Source organism: Sturnira hondurensis, unplaced genomic scaffold (genome assembly GCF_014824575.4).
Source record: "Sturnira hondurensis isolate 20B ecotype Veracruz unplaced genomic scaffold, ASM1482457v3 Scaffold0019910, whole genome shotgun sequence".
Taxonomy (NCBI): domain Eukaryota; kingdom Metazoa; phylum Chordata; class Mammalia; order Chiroptera; family Phyllostomidae; genus Sturnira; species Sturnira hondurensis.
The window spans coordinates 1,775,452-1,790,104 of NW_028092541.1; the positions used below are offsets into that span (position 1 = coordinate 1,775,452).

General features: G+C 34.7%; 1 protein-coding gene and 1 non-coding gene across 6 annotated transcripts in view; both read right to left on the reverse strand.

Annotated features, from left to right (window-relative positions):
• Window positions 1–14,653, reverse strand: part of LRRIQ1 (leucine rich repeats and IQ motif containing 1) — a 230,067-nt gene that overhangs the window by 42,093 nt on the left and 173,321 nt on the right. The window lies entirely within an intron of this gene.
• On the reverse strand, window positions 8,324–8,425 carry LOC118974885 (U6 spliceosomal RNA). Its single transcript, XR_005063967.1, has one exon. It is a non-coding gene; the product is annotated as a U6 spliceosomal RNA (small nuclear RNA).

Below are 14,653 nucleotides of genomic sequence, written 5' to 3' on the forward strand. Positions count from 1 at the left end.
CCCCTGCTGGGAGTTGGCCTGCAGGGAACCAGCCTGCAACCCAGGCATGTGCCCTGGCTGGGAATCGAACCGCGATCCTCTGGTTCGCAGGCCTGTGCTCAATCCACTGAGCTACACCAGCCAGGGCTCAGTCTCTATTTCTTTACTTTCCATCACCTCTTTACTTTATTGCAATCTTACTTTGTGAAATTGAAACTGTCTTTACTAACAATGCCTTAAATTGTCTTCAACAAACACATTTATTCCTCATCTTTATTGACCTCTTTACTGAATTCAGCTACATGGACCATTTCCTTTGTCTTGAAAACTCTTCTCTCCAGAGCTTTGGAACAGCAGACTTTTGAGGGGTCCTTTCAGACTCTTCAGAGACTCCTTTAAATAGTGTTCCTCCTCATTCTACAGGTTCCTGAGAGCCCACACACTCTATCCCTGGCACTGTGCTGGCTTCTGAGAGTAGTGAACTAGATAGACATTGTATATATCACCTTAAGGGGCTGGCAACCTAGAAGACTGGGTATTGCCGAGTGTATCTTATTTGTGCTGTCATATCCAGCTGAACTTCAAAATTACAACTTGTTTTTGCCATTATCATCCCATTAAGTCTGTTTTTCCCTGAATTCCCAAGACATCCAGACCAGATATTCCAGAGTCAACCTTGAATCCTTATTCCTTAAGTACCAATACCTAATAAGAAATTGGTCTAGTTCACCTGCTGGGTATCACACTATCATCTGGCTCCTCCTTTCCTTGCCTGCTGCCCCTGTTTTATTCAGGCTTACTTTCTGAACAGGAATAAGTAAGTCTGTGTGTGATGAAATATATGCAAAGGACCTTTCTCATCTATCAGAGTAGAAGAAGCAGTCCTCTTCCCGAAACCAATGCTCTCAACTATGCTCCTGAATCCCAAACATTCCATATAATTTACGATTTCTTATTATCAGTTATTTTCTTCTGTATTTCCAGTACCTCCCAAAAATGGCTTTATTTTTGCTACTGTTCTCTCTTCTTCCTAATCAGAGAAACACCCTGAAATAAGGACAAAGCCCTATGTCTGTTGGCTTGCTGGCATTCATGCTTAAGTTCCCTGCCATACGGCTTCCTCCCCATTCATTTCACTGGAACTGTTCACACAGAGATCACTAATACTGCTAAAATTTTGGGACAGTTTGAAGTGCTTTTCTACTGACTCCTCTATAATATTCTATACTGTTGTCCACTCCTTTCTTCTTAAAAGGCTCATTTCCTTTGGATTTTGTTTCATTATATTCTCCATGTTTTTCTCTGACCTTTTGTCTTCATCTTAGTCTCCTTCAAGGGCTCCTCTTCCTTCGTCATCCCTTCCAATCTCAGAATTCTTTAGGGTCCTATCCTAGCTTCAGCTTATTCTTCGGCTATAGGCTATACTTTTTCCTGTATGAGGACATCCATTTCACTTCTTCAGTCACTTTCCTTATCAACTTCTATCTATAACTTCTCCACTTAGATATCCAAGATAACTTAAACCCTGTATGTGAAAGGGCTGAACCTGTGTATTGTCCCACCCTTCCAAATTGCTACCATGCTACCGCCATTGTCAAGGTACGACTCAGAAACCAGAGTGTTATTCTTCCTCACTTTCCAACTGCATATTTTACCTCCTAAATTCTTTTCAATCTATCAAATCTCCTGTTTTCCCATGGCCCCTGTTTTAATTCAGGCTACCTTATCTCCTCTGAATTACTTTAACAACCTCTCACTGGTCTTTTTGCTCTGGTCTTGTTCCCACATATATTATCTCATAAGGCAAATGGTCTTGTGAAAGTACAAATCTAATTATGCTACTTTATAGATTAAACTCCTGGCTCTGCACTGCTTTTACTTAATATTTAAAAATTATTACATAACACGCAGGCCTTGCATATACCTTCAACCATGTCTATTAGGTTCCTGCCACCCAGATATATTGTAATTACTCAAAATGATCTCTTTTGCTCTAGATCTTATGCTTGGGATTATCCATTTTACCAATGACGTTCTTGCTTCAGATCTCCAGGTCTTATCTTAGAAATTACACTTTGGGGTAAGCCCCTAATCTTTTAACAGTGCACTCCTTACCCAAACTAGGTAAGAGATATCCTCCAAAGGATCTTATAGAGATCCCATGATAACATCTATAACATTACATTTTACTTTTCCTATTAAATGTGTTTGTTTTGCCTACTAGAATATGAGCTATTTAAATGGTACCTAGTAGTATGGTGCAGAATAGCTATTGGTGAGAATTGTTATAGTTGATTAATGTTCTCTCAGTGCCCTGAGAAATATAGAGCTAGAATGTAGCATTTTCACATGTATGCAAACCTGTGCATTGTGAAGGATAACATATCCCTAAGCATGATTAACTTAATTATTACAACAGAAACTTCACTTCTGTAAGTCTGAATGGGACTGAAATAAAAACTGATATCTCATGGCATCACTTGCATGGAGGAGTGATGGGGGATAAGGAAAGTTTCTGTACCATGTCCTCTGCCAGAAAATACTCCACCAATCTCCCTGGGAAGGGAAGACAACCATGTCCCAACTTCCCAAGCTCTGACAGCCTCACTCTGCAACCTGCCACCTTCACCACCCCCCACCCAGCGGAGTCAGTCGAATTACTTAGGCCCCACAAACCTGAGGCTACTTATATCGAGAATTTGAAAAATGATGATGATAGAAACACTGGGTGTATTAGGATTCTGGACTCCGCTTACAATATCCCTAACTATTGGGTTCTCCTGCCGCAACTTTTCTTGGACAGTGACTTATTTTTATTCTTTGAGCAGGAAATGTTTCCTCCCACTCCTCTTTCACCTGCCAGGTTCAAGAAACTTAGTGGACATTTTTTCCACATGGGCAATAAATAACATGGCAATTTTGCATGGAATGGTAACTCCTCTTAACTGTCGCATGGTGCCTCAGGCAAAGCTTCACCGAAGTGATGTTCCTGGCAAGTTTTAGTCATGGCGGCTCTGTCAGAACAAGGAAGAACAGCATTGCCTACGCAGAAGACCAAGAAACCTGCTGTTCATTATATGTTTTAAAAACCTGCCAAATGATTATGGAGGATGTCTGAAGCATTGTTCTAGAACTTAGGCTCTGGGATAGCTGAGTACTCATTTTCAAATATTTCTTAAAATTTTAAGATGCTTACCTTGTCTGTTTACTTTTGTGTGTGTTATTTTTCTAAGCTGTAGAAAGCATTTGAGTGAAAATCAAACTAGAAAACTTGAGCACGGGGCAATGCCTACCTTTCCATGTATATATACTACATTTTTTTCCTAAGAAATACTGATATTACTATTTAATTGAGATAGAAATACATCTTAATTATTTATTATATCAGGAAAACAAACAATGCCCACTATTTCGACATAGTATAGGAGCTACTTTTAAATACCAATATTTAGGTTTTGCTATTCATATAATCAGTAGAAGGTACATTTATATTTTAATGGTGTAGTTTATCGTGTATATGTGTTTGTTTTACATATTTACCTACTACATATCAACTTTGTATGTTTTAATAATTGTTACATGTAAACAAATATAAATGTTATTCTTTAGCTGGTATAAACCTAATGCCTCTCATTTTTAGTAAGTATTTTACCTTTAAAAACTAGTAAAAAAAGCACACTGACCTTAGTTTAAAATTAAGTAAACTTATTTTTAACAAAAAAAGTCTGAAAAAAAGTAACACATAAGACAATAAAAATGCCGAGAAATTTGAAGCTGCTCACTATTTCTGTTTCCACAATTTCAAATATTTATCTTTGTGTATATAGTTACTTCAACAAAACAGGTTTATTTTTCTTTTAATAAATGTAAACCTGAATTTCATATTTAGAAATGCTTAAACTAGTTGGTTTTTATCTAAAAAATTTAGCAAAATAGAACAGGTATTTTGATATAGTGTGTATATATGTATAATTTTTATATATAGTTTCATAATTTTCTTATTTCAGTGTTCTACAATTGTGGTGTTAGTTTTTGTTTTTATAGCAATCAAGCCTTGCTGTCAGTTCCTTTCTAAATTCTTGTTTAGAAAGTTATTTCAATTTTTAAAAAGATGGACTATTTAAAATGCTGTTTCCCCGGTGATAGAAAAACTTACATCTAGGAAAGCATTGTAGCGTGAAACTGGTTATTTGGACAAATGGGGAATGAATTGTGTAGTCGGTTTCTGTTATCTGCTGAGTGTTATTACTGAATAAGTGGTTTAATGCTGCTTCAAAGAATTGGCAACTAAAGGTATTAAATTAAAAACAAAAACAAAAGAAAAACTTCTGTTATATAAGGCTACTTTATAAAATGTTCACAATGTATGCAATCCTAGAGAAAAGCAGTTCAGCTTTAAAGAAGTGCACCAAAAGAAATAGTCTTTTTTTTTAAACTAATGGAAATATTCTTTTCTTCATGAAAAGCAAAATAAGTGTCCATTAAACCCATATGCTTCAAATAAATCAGTTTTCTAAATTTTCAATATAGCATATCTTGTACAGAGGGATATTAAGGTTCAACTGTCATTTGGGGCACACAAAAAAGCTAATTATTTATATTTTTATACATATGGCAACTTTCCCATGACTATTTTCTTTTCCTTTAATGGCTTTTCTCAGTAATACAATAATAAAATACTCTTAGTTACATGGATGGAGATGAGTTCATTTCTTTACCAAAAGCTTTAGGAGGACACGATTGCGTGCTGAGTAAAATGCTTCATATGACGGAAATATTTTTGGTAACTTTGATAAATGGCTGATTCTATGTATCTGATGCTGGAAATACTAAAAATGTGATTTACATTATAAAGTATAAGTGGCCTGTATGTGTTTATTAAAAGAAGTTATTGCATCATACATCACAAATAAAGCACAAATAAAATTGGGGTTTGGCATACATGTTACACTAATAGAATTTTAAACTCATTAACATTTGTATAAATACTTGTTGATAGGCTGTTTATGGCTTCTTCCTTAACCAATCCAATGTGTTCCTGGCATGTTGACACACTGGCATGAAACCAGCAACTCTCTAAGAGCCATTTGTGTGTGACGAGCAACATCCCTATTCTTTTAAAATATATTAAATATAGATGTAATTGATCACTGAGGAAAAATGACTTCATGAATAAAGAAGAGGACTGTTAGTACAAAAGTTTAAAAACAGAAATTTTGGGAATAGAGCCAAAGCTATATGTAAGGGTGAAAGGCTAACTGGATCACTAATCACTCCTTTATATATTTTACTCTATTTTAAGGCTGCAAGAATTAAATAAAAAAGCAGTAGAATGAAAAATACTTGCTATTCCCTGATATTTGAATTACTTTTCAAAATTAATCTATTTGGGGGCTTGGGTAGTACATAGAATATATGAATGTCCTTTATAAAAGGAAAAATTAAAGTTATTAAATTATATCTTTTAAAAGATATGGAATCTGCAGATACAATATTCACTATTATGGAATTGCTATATTTAAGTAAATGTCCATGGAATAACAGAAATACCCTTTTACAAAGTGGATGTTAGAATACTTATTAACCAATTACAATAAATGTCTTCTAGTCAACTTATGTACAATTCTACCTGAAAGCATATGTTGTGCCATTTGTATTGTTCAGGTGATTTGTATCTCTTCATTCATGTCCTTATAGCAGAGTACCAAATACTACATAAAGGGTGGGTCTTTGATTTCTTCTGTGAGAGGTGCATAGCTCAAGGGGGAGGGATTAGCCAAAGAACATACATGTATAGCCCACAGACACAGAGAACAGTGTGGTGGTGGCCAGAGGGAAGGGGAGAGTAGGGGATGCATGGAGGTGGGGGAACGGGAGGGGAATGAGGACATCTGTAACAGTGGCAGCAATAAAAATAAAGTTTAAAAAGTAATTAAAAAAAGAAAATCATAGGTTGGTAAACTCATATAGATATTAATTTATAATGTGTCTCCATGTTTGCTGTTAAGTAGGGCTGGGACTAGGGTAAGTTAAATAGGACAAATGAAATATTTAGTTTAGGCACAAAATTTAAGGTAGTAACAAAAAAGTCAATAATCAAATAAATATTTTAATGTAATATTTTAAAGTGAAAACTATGTAAAAACCTATAATGGAAAAATAGAAAAATTTGAAATGACAGGGTCAGATAGTGATGTTCGAAGATCTACTGAAGCCTGAGGTAAAAGGAAAAATCAGTAATATTGATTCTTTTCTGCCATAGCATTGGCAGATTTACCCATATCTAATAAATATTCATGTAGGTGTCAACCGAATATTGCTTTTAGAACTATTATTGTTTAAAATTTCTTTCTACTGCTTCCCGTGAATCAGGCATACCACTTAATTTTTCACTAGAATAGGCCTTAGAAATGTGACTTATGAGAAGTTATAGAATAAATTAATTCATTTTTAAAGAAGAGACTTCACCTTATAGTCAACTTCCAATCTGCCTAGCAACCAACTTGCACATAGTTAAGTTGGTTTTTCACTGATTACCTGGAAAATGTTGGACAATTTTTTTACCCTCTTTCTGCATTAGTTTGCTCCTTTTAAAATGTGCATAGTAATATATAATAATAGGCTACATATAATGCCTAAAATATATTAATTATTTAATAGCTGTAGCCATTCTACTATTTTTTTAAAAGTAAAATAAACTCCCTTATGCGTAGTCTTTACGCCACCTCAGTTGCCACAAAGGAAGACTTACCGACCCTGGAGGTGAGACTATCTGCAGACTGTAAACCCCTGACCAAGGACAGGGTTCCAGGGAGGCACTGGTAGAAGGGGAGATTCCAGGATTAACCACCAAACTAGACAAAACAATAGTCTGGGGGCGAGCTCCGGAAGTCCTCATTACCAGAATACTAAATCTGTAACAGGTATTTTTAATGTATTTTATTTCGTAATATATAAAAGCTTTACTGTGGCTTTAATAAAGAAAAAATAATTTCCAAAAGATAAGAAGGGTACACAGTCCTAATTGATTCAAAGTTATCTCAAATAATTTTTAGCAATTGCTCAGTAATAACCACAACAGAAGTTCCATTGATATGATTCTCTCCTGTTTCACTTTCTCAATTTAATTATTCTTGGAAAATATTCCTTTATGCAACTCAGACTCCCTCAGGGAGTGTTAATGTAGTAGGTCATCTAAACTAGGGCCCACCTGATAGAATAATGCTTGATGATGTAAGCAGGTTGGCTTTTAAAATAACACGGACTTAGTGGCCACATCGATTCTACTGCCACCTGCTTTTGTTTTTTCAGGGTTTTTTTTTGTTTTGTTTTGTTATAATGTTAGACTTCAGATCCCTGACATATCTAAAAATTTCTACTTATTGGTAAAAAGAAATCTTTAATTCTACTCATTGATGTATTTAATTGAAGGCCAAGTAGAGTAGGTTAATTTCCTTTAATAGGTTTATTTGCAAAGAAGCTGCCGAGTGGTATTATACTGATACATTAATATAGAGGCTTGGTGAAAAAATTAAACATTTATACTTGATCTTAGCCAAAAGGCCAAGAAGTGATTAAATGTTTAAAAATATTATCATACTCACTACTTTTTATAAAACAGAAATTCTCATGGCACGCGTCTATACATTCACAATGCATTTTTCAATGTCTATTAAATATTTGTATCTGATGATTTCTATATTTGTCAAATCTTAGAATACAAATATGCTTCTGTTAGAAAAAAATAACATCATATAAAATACTGGTTGTATATTAAGTATTGCTTTCATTATAAAAAGCAATAAATAAATGTAAGTAAAAATAATTTTCTTCCACACATTGAGTGAGAACATATTAGAGTTATAAACTTGTTACTGAAATTATTGTTTTCCTTAGGTAGTAATTTAGGTAATTATCCCCATAGCCTGTTGAAGATGTAAGAGTTTTCTAAGTGAATACTCTATGAATGACAAATTTTGATTTTTTATCATATTAACTTTAAAAAGATAGAATTTTATTTTACACAGAACTTCATATGTGTATGAATCAGAGCCTCCATTCATATATATCACTTTCATGGAAAAAAATAGGTAAAAGCATGACCATCTACTCAAACTCTAGTAGAGAAAGAAGTCAAGATAAAGCATTACAGATCTTCCTATAAACAGAATTAACTATTAGCTTTAAACTATTTATGTAAATATTGATTTGTGGAAGCAAATCATTTTTTAGAAGGAGAAATTGAGGGTGGGATTTTAAGCTTGAAGGGCCCTCACCTCAGCTAGAAAAGTCACCTCATTTATCAAGACTTTGTTTTGTCATCCATAAACATTAGAAAGAAAAGCCACATACAGAATGTTTCATGAATTTGCATGTCATCCTTGTGCAGGGGCTTTGCTAAACTTCATCCTTCCAGTTTTATGGCTGTATATGCACTGCAGAAATGAGGGCTTGAAAGCCCTTTTTAATTACTTCTACTTTATTGTGATATATACAATGGGTACAAAATATTGTACATATTACATGATTATAATTTCAAGGTTTATAAACAAATACAATATTTAAATAATTATGGAAATTATATAAATAATAATTATTTAAAATAATTATATAAATAAAATATGCACAAATATTCCCTCTCTGCTATAAAACATGATATGAAATGTTTCCTGGGATAAGGTTGGCTTATGCTAATTCCCATTAATATATTTTAAGATCATACCCACAGCCAGACACATCTGACATATTATTATAGTCCTAAAATATTATAAGTTAGTGTTTCTCAAAACTACTATAGAGTTTATAAGCAATAATTACATGCCCAAGATTCCTAACAGCATTCTACAAATCAACTAATATATGATATAAAATATCCACAAGCTTAAAGAACAGTTCATAAAGCAAGATGATTCATTACATACTTACATGTACCCATTGCTGGTAATTCATTTTTTATTAAGCTGTGAAATTAATGTTTTTCTGTCATGAAATTTGTGGGTTTGAGACTTGATTCCACTTTAAGGGAGAAAGTTTGCCTGACATCCCTTACAAATTTTAGGTCAGGAAAAAAGGGCTTTATTATTCACAGAACAGCATGTAGCACCAACATTAGCATATTTATTTGTATTGGTTTTCTTTGCTTCTAAATTTCCACAGAGTTTCAGTGAAGTTGTTCAGGTAGATGATGATCTCAAGATAGTTTTTTTATTTTTTAAAGATTTTATTTATTTATTTTTAGAGGGAGGGGAAGGGAAGGAGAAAGAAAGAGAGGGGAACATCACTATGTGGTTGCCTTTTGTGGGACTCCTGCTGGGGACCTGGCCTGCAGCACAGGCATGTGCGCTGACTGGGAAGTGAACTGCAGACTCTTTGCTTTGCAGTCCAACCCTCAAGCCACTGAGCCACACCAGCCCAAGCCTCATGTTAGGTTTTTGATCCAAACTTAGGTAGCTCAAATATTTTATAGTGGGTTGCAAATTAATCTGCCTTTTCTACTGATGAAAAAACATTTTCTTTATGATACTGGACTGCAAGCAAACCTGTTCTCTGCTTCAGAGGAAACACCAGCTCTGTCCTCTTAGGCTGCTTGGTACATAAACATTTATTTTAAGTGTCTGGAACAGAAGGGTAGTTAGTGCCACCCTTCTAGGATGTTCAGAAATGCGAGAGAATTGTCTCACAAACTACCCCTAGATCAACTTTTGGATGTGGAACCAATGACCTACTGGTCCTTCCTTCTATTAGAATTTAGACTGAAGTAACCTTGTAGATATAGTTAACATAAGCAAAATATTATATCCCATCTAGTGTTGATAATTTTGAATGTTCAATTTGCAAAAAAATTCTACTTATAAAATTGTTTTCTAGTTTGAAAAATAAACTAATAAACTAAGCCAAACCATTTATATTTAAGTAAAAAAAAAAACAAAAAAAGAAAAGAAAAAAGCAAAAAATTCTACCTTTAGGTAAAAAATATTGTTTTATATAATTTTATTGTAGTATAGAAACACATGTAGCTAAAAATTATTTGTCTTTCAGTGAGCACAGATAAGTGTGCTCTAAATAGTCACAAATATCTTTATTATCCAAATGTGTGAAAGAAAGCTATTCTTCAGAAAGAATTATATTTACCATAGGAAAAGTACAGAGTTTGAGAGTACTATGGTTTTGAACAATTCATACATAATCTCTGATGACTACAAAGTTTATTGTACTTATTCATTCTCACAATTTAACAACTAAATAGGTTTAGTAGAAATTTACTTACTCCTCTGAGACCAAATATGGAAAATTTTATTTCAAAATTATCCCTTATTTTTCCAAAAGTTGTTCACAAGAGAAAAAGAAATTCAGTGTTATTTATTACAGCTGGTATATTAAGAACATTTTTAAAATGTCATTCATTTCCATATTCAGAAATATGACATTAAGGGAAACTTTGTGGGAAAACATGGCTTCGCTGAAGTGGAAACATTGTGTGCTTTGGAATCAACCAAATGTAGGTTCAAATTCATACTCTTCTTAATAAACTCAAAATGTCAGCTGCACTTTTCAAAAATATGGGGATAATTACATTTTTCTTACAAGGATGTTTGAAGATTCAGTGAGATATATAAAGTCCTTAAAGAGTATTCTGTTTGCTCAACAAATAGCATTTTATTTCTTTTCTTATGAAGCAGTTACCTCAAAATAGTAAGAATATTATATATCACTTCCTCAGGTATAGAAACTCAGTAGAGCTCCTTATCATCTTGTTTAATTAAGGATTTGTGTTTAAGTACTTACTCTATCTACATTCAGAGATAAATTTAGAAATGAAAATAAGTTTCTTTCATAATAAAATACACACATTTTTTTTTCAAATGAGGAAACTGAGGTTCACAAAAGTTAACAATTTACCCAGGATGCAACAGCTAGCTAGTGACACATCAGAAACCTTCGAAGTATTAAACTTGTCCCTTTTTTACTATATTGCCAGTGAGTTTAGAGTTGTTCGAGACCATAGCTGAGTGCTTACTTTTCATGTTCAGAAGGATCAAGAATGCCCTCAAATACATTCCTTTGAGTTATAGAGTTGGAAAACAGAAAAAATTTCTTAAGTCTCCACAAATAAACACTACTACTTTAGGTCATATGAATCCTGAGTAAAGCGCAGGTTTATAACATTATGAAACAATTTAAAATAGAGTGTGCTGCCTTTGGAGTTTACTAGCTAAGTGTATAGATAATGCATCCTAACAGTAGACCAGGTCCACTGATTTTTTTCTTCAGTTAATCTAATTTTATGTTTAATCCATCTATTGAATTTCTAATATTAATTATAAATCATTTTTATGATTTCATTAATATTTGATTTTTAGAATTGCTAACCAGTTTTTTCAAATACTCCTAATTTCACTAGTTTCTTACATTTTACTAGCTTCATTATATTTTCAATACATCTTTATGTATGGAAATACATAAAACATTATGTACTTCATCAAGTTAAAGACCGGTATTTTTTATTCTGTAGCTGGTAAGTCTACTACATTCATGATTCAAAGGACTGATTTTCTAGTTTGTGTTTTCTACTGGTTCTCACTCTAGTGGCTTCTCCCCACCAAGATGTCTAGTAATTTTGTTATTGTTTTAGTTTATGTTCTTTATATAAATATACATTAATGTGGATTTTTAGAGGTGACTTTAAACGATCCAACTCAGGAAGGTTTTGGACTGCCTCTGCCAGGTCGTAGTGGGTACAGTCCCACTGCCCCTGGAGAGGTCACTCCTAAACCACTGCTCACCATGCCCACCTGTTTGGGGGGAGGAGCACAGGAGGTTCAGTCGTTTCTGTGGAAAACAACACAATAACTAGTGAGTTATGATATAAGAATAAACTCTGTGTTTTGCATACTCACAACCATAAGTGTATTTTTGGTCTACCCTGTACTTGTGGTATACTCTTACAATTTTTTAACATTTATTTTTAATAAAAATTCTGTTGAAGGTATAGAACTTGATGATTTGATATACATTTATATAGTGAAATGATTACTACAGAAAAGTTAATTGACATACAATATCTTCACATAGTTATTTGGTGGATAAGGAGGACCCCGCCAAAACCCAAATTTATTTATAGAAAATTGTGAATTTATTCTTACATGTCTAACTTCAGTCACCTTCACCTCCTTTTGCTGAAGTGCACCTATTGAGACATTTTTTCCATTGCTCAAAACAGTTTTTGAACTCATCAATCCTTTTAGTGCTTCTGTCATTTTTTGTTTCATCTTTTCTGTATCTGCAAAAAGTTTCCCTTTGAGGACTTCTTGCATCCCAGGAAAGAAAAAAAAAGTCAATCAAGGTGAGACCAGGTGAATAAGGAGGGTAGGGCATAGACTCAGGCCATTTTGGCTCAAGAACTGCTGAACACTCAGAGCGGTGTGGGCAGGTGAGCTCGTGAGTCACCCACCATAAAATGGGCCAACATTGAGTCTTCACAAAAAAATTCACTGAAGCTGAATCTAGCCTCTCACAACAATGCCCACTGGCACACTGACACTGATGGGTTCCTAGCAAGGGAAGCCTGTACTACAAGGGGCCTGCCCTTCAGAAGGTAATTCCATTTTTTGTGTGTCCCTCCTCATGTGCGTATGTGATGAGAGCACCTGAAATCTACTCTCAGTAAATTTTCAGTATTCAATATAGTATTAACTATAGTCATCATTAGATCCCTAGATTTACTCACCCTTATGTTCGTGTTTTCATGTTATTTCTGACTTCTGGGGAATTCTCTACCTTTGTTGCTAGGGAGGAATGAAGAGGCAGAGTATAGAGGATTTTTAGAGCAGTGAAATTCTTTTGCATGATAGCATTATGACGGATACATGTCATTACACATTTTCCCAAACCTATGGAAATAAGCGCATACCCAAAGTGAGCCCTAATGTAAACCGCGGGCTTGGGTGATGATGTGTCACGGCAAGTCCCTGATGGTAACAAACACCCCTCTCTGGAGAAGGATGTTTACAGTGGGGGAGCCTGTGTATGTGGGAGGTACATGGGGACTCTTCACTTTCTGCTCAGTTATGCTGTGAGCCTGAACCTTTTTTTTAAAAAAAGTTGATGGCAGAGCTTTTAAAACCAGTATTTTAGCTGACCACTACATGCATATTTAGTTCACTACATTGCCTAAAACAAATCTCTTTAACAATTACTGAGGAAGCAGAAGCTCCACACTCCAAGGCCAGTAGATAATATATTTCTGTGAGAGTGTGTGTGTGTGATATGGCTGGCAGTGACATTTGGAGGCAGATAAGATTCTAGCAGCAGTTAACAGTTGTCGTTTTCTACTGAGGACTTACATGCTCAAGTGGTCCACACACTTCAGTACGGTGTCCCACAGAAAACTGGCATTTTCAATGTAAGAAGGCTTCAGCCCAGAAAGACCACATATAACATTGCAGAGTAAGTGGCAGAGCCAAGAATTTAAGATTAGTCTCCAAGCAGAATATTTATTAAATATATTATCCTAATTCTTTTTTTCTTCCCACCAGAAAAAGTAAGTTCAGGTCACAATCTACCCTCATATGTAGGATTTTGGAGTCAGGTATTACTTTTATGCTTTCTATCAAAATTTAATTTTTTAATTTAGTCACTGAATACATATTTTTCATACTGTTTGTGTCTTTTGAGGCTAGAGAATAACACACTTTCATCTTTTTAATAGTCTAATATCAAAACCCATGTAATTTTGTTCTTTTGCTTTTCAAGATTTCTTTAATCCTTCAATTACTTAATACTTTCTGTTTACTTGTGTTCTATGTTTCCCTGCCTTTGCAGAAACTCTCTTTTCCCATCTATACTTTTCTTGGTGCTCACAGTATGGCAATATGACATATAACATTTCTGACAATATGAATAAAGTTTACGTAGTCTACAAAGGCACTTTTTGGAAGGGTCATTCCATTCATAGAGTAACATCAGATCTTCCAAGGCAGTGCCAATATTCAGTGTGTACTCTCGCTACTGAATCTAGCTGTTTTCCTCTTAGCTTCATCTGTAGGCTCAAGCTAGCCATTCTCCAATGTGAGCTACTTGGCTACCAAGTAGCATACCATGGTATTCCCTGGCTGAGGGACTGTTGGGATTGTCTATTTATCTTTTACTGGGCTTTTGCTTATTTTAATTTGGTCTTTCAATCTCACAAATTTTGTGCCTTGCTCAGATTTGAGATTCCCCACCTTGTTCTGTCTCTTTTACTAAAGGCATCAGTTTAGAATAAGGTTTGCAGAACTGGAGAGGTAACATTGCTTTACTGGGTTTTATTTCTTCTTCCATAAATCTGGGGATCACAATTATTTTGCCTTATTCTCCAAGTTGAATCATCTTAAAAGATGGATGTGTTAATGTGGCAATGTGAAGACTTTTAAAGCTCTATGACACGGTACTAACCAATCAGAAAGGACCCTGGTTTTGAATTGGAGCAGAGTCCCAGAGGACCGCTACTGTGCAGGGCATTAGCCCTTTGGTTACTGCATACCATGAACTTGGGGAGAGATTTCCAGAGGAGGAGCACAACAGCCACAGTGGAGGGGTGGCTGTGTTGGGGAGAGCTTCGGGAAGCAGCTATTTACTGACAGATAAGAACTAATTCCAGTCATACTTGGATATGCCAGTCTTATGTCAGCTCTAT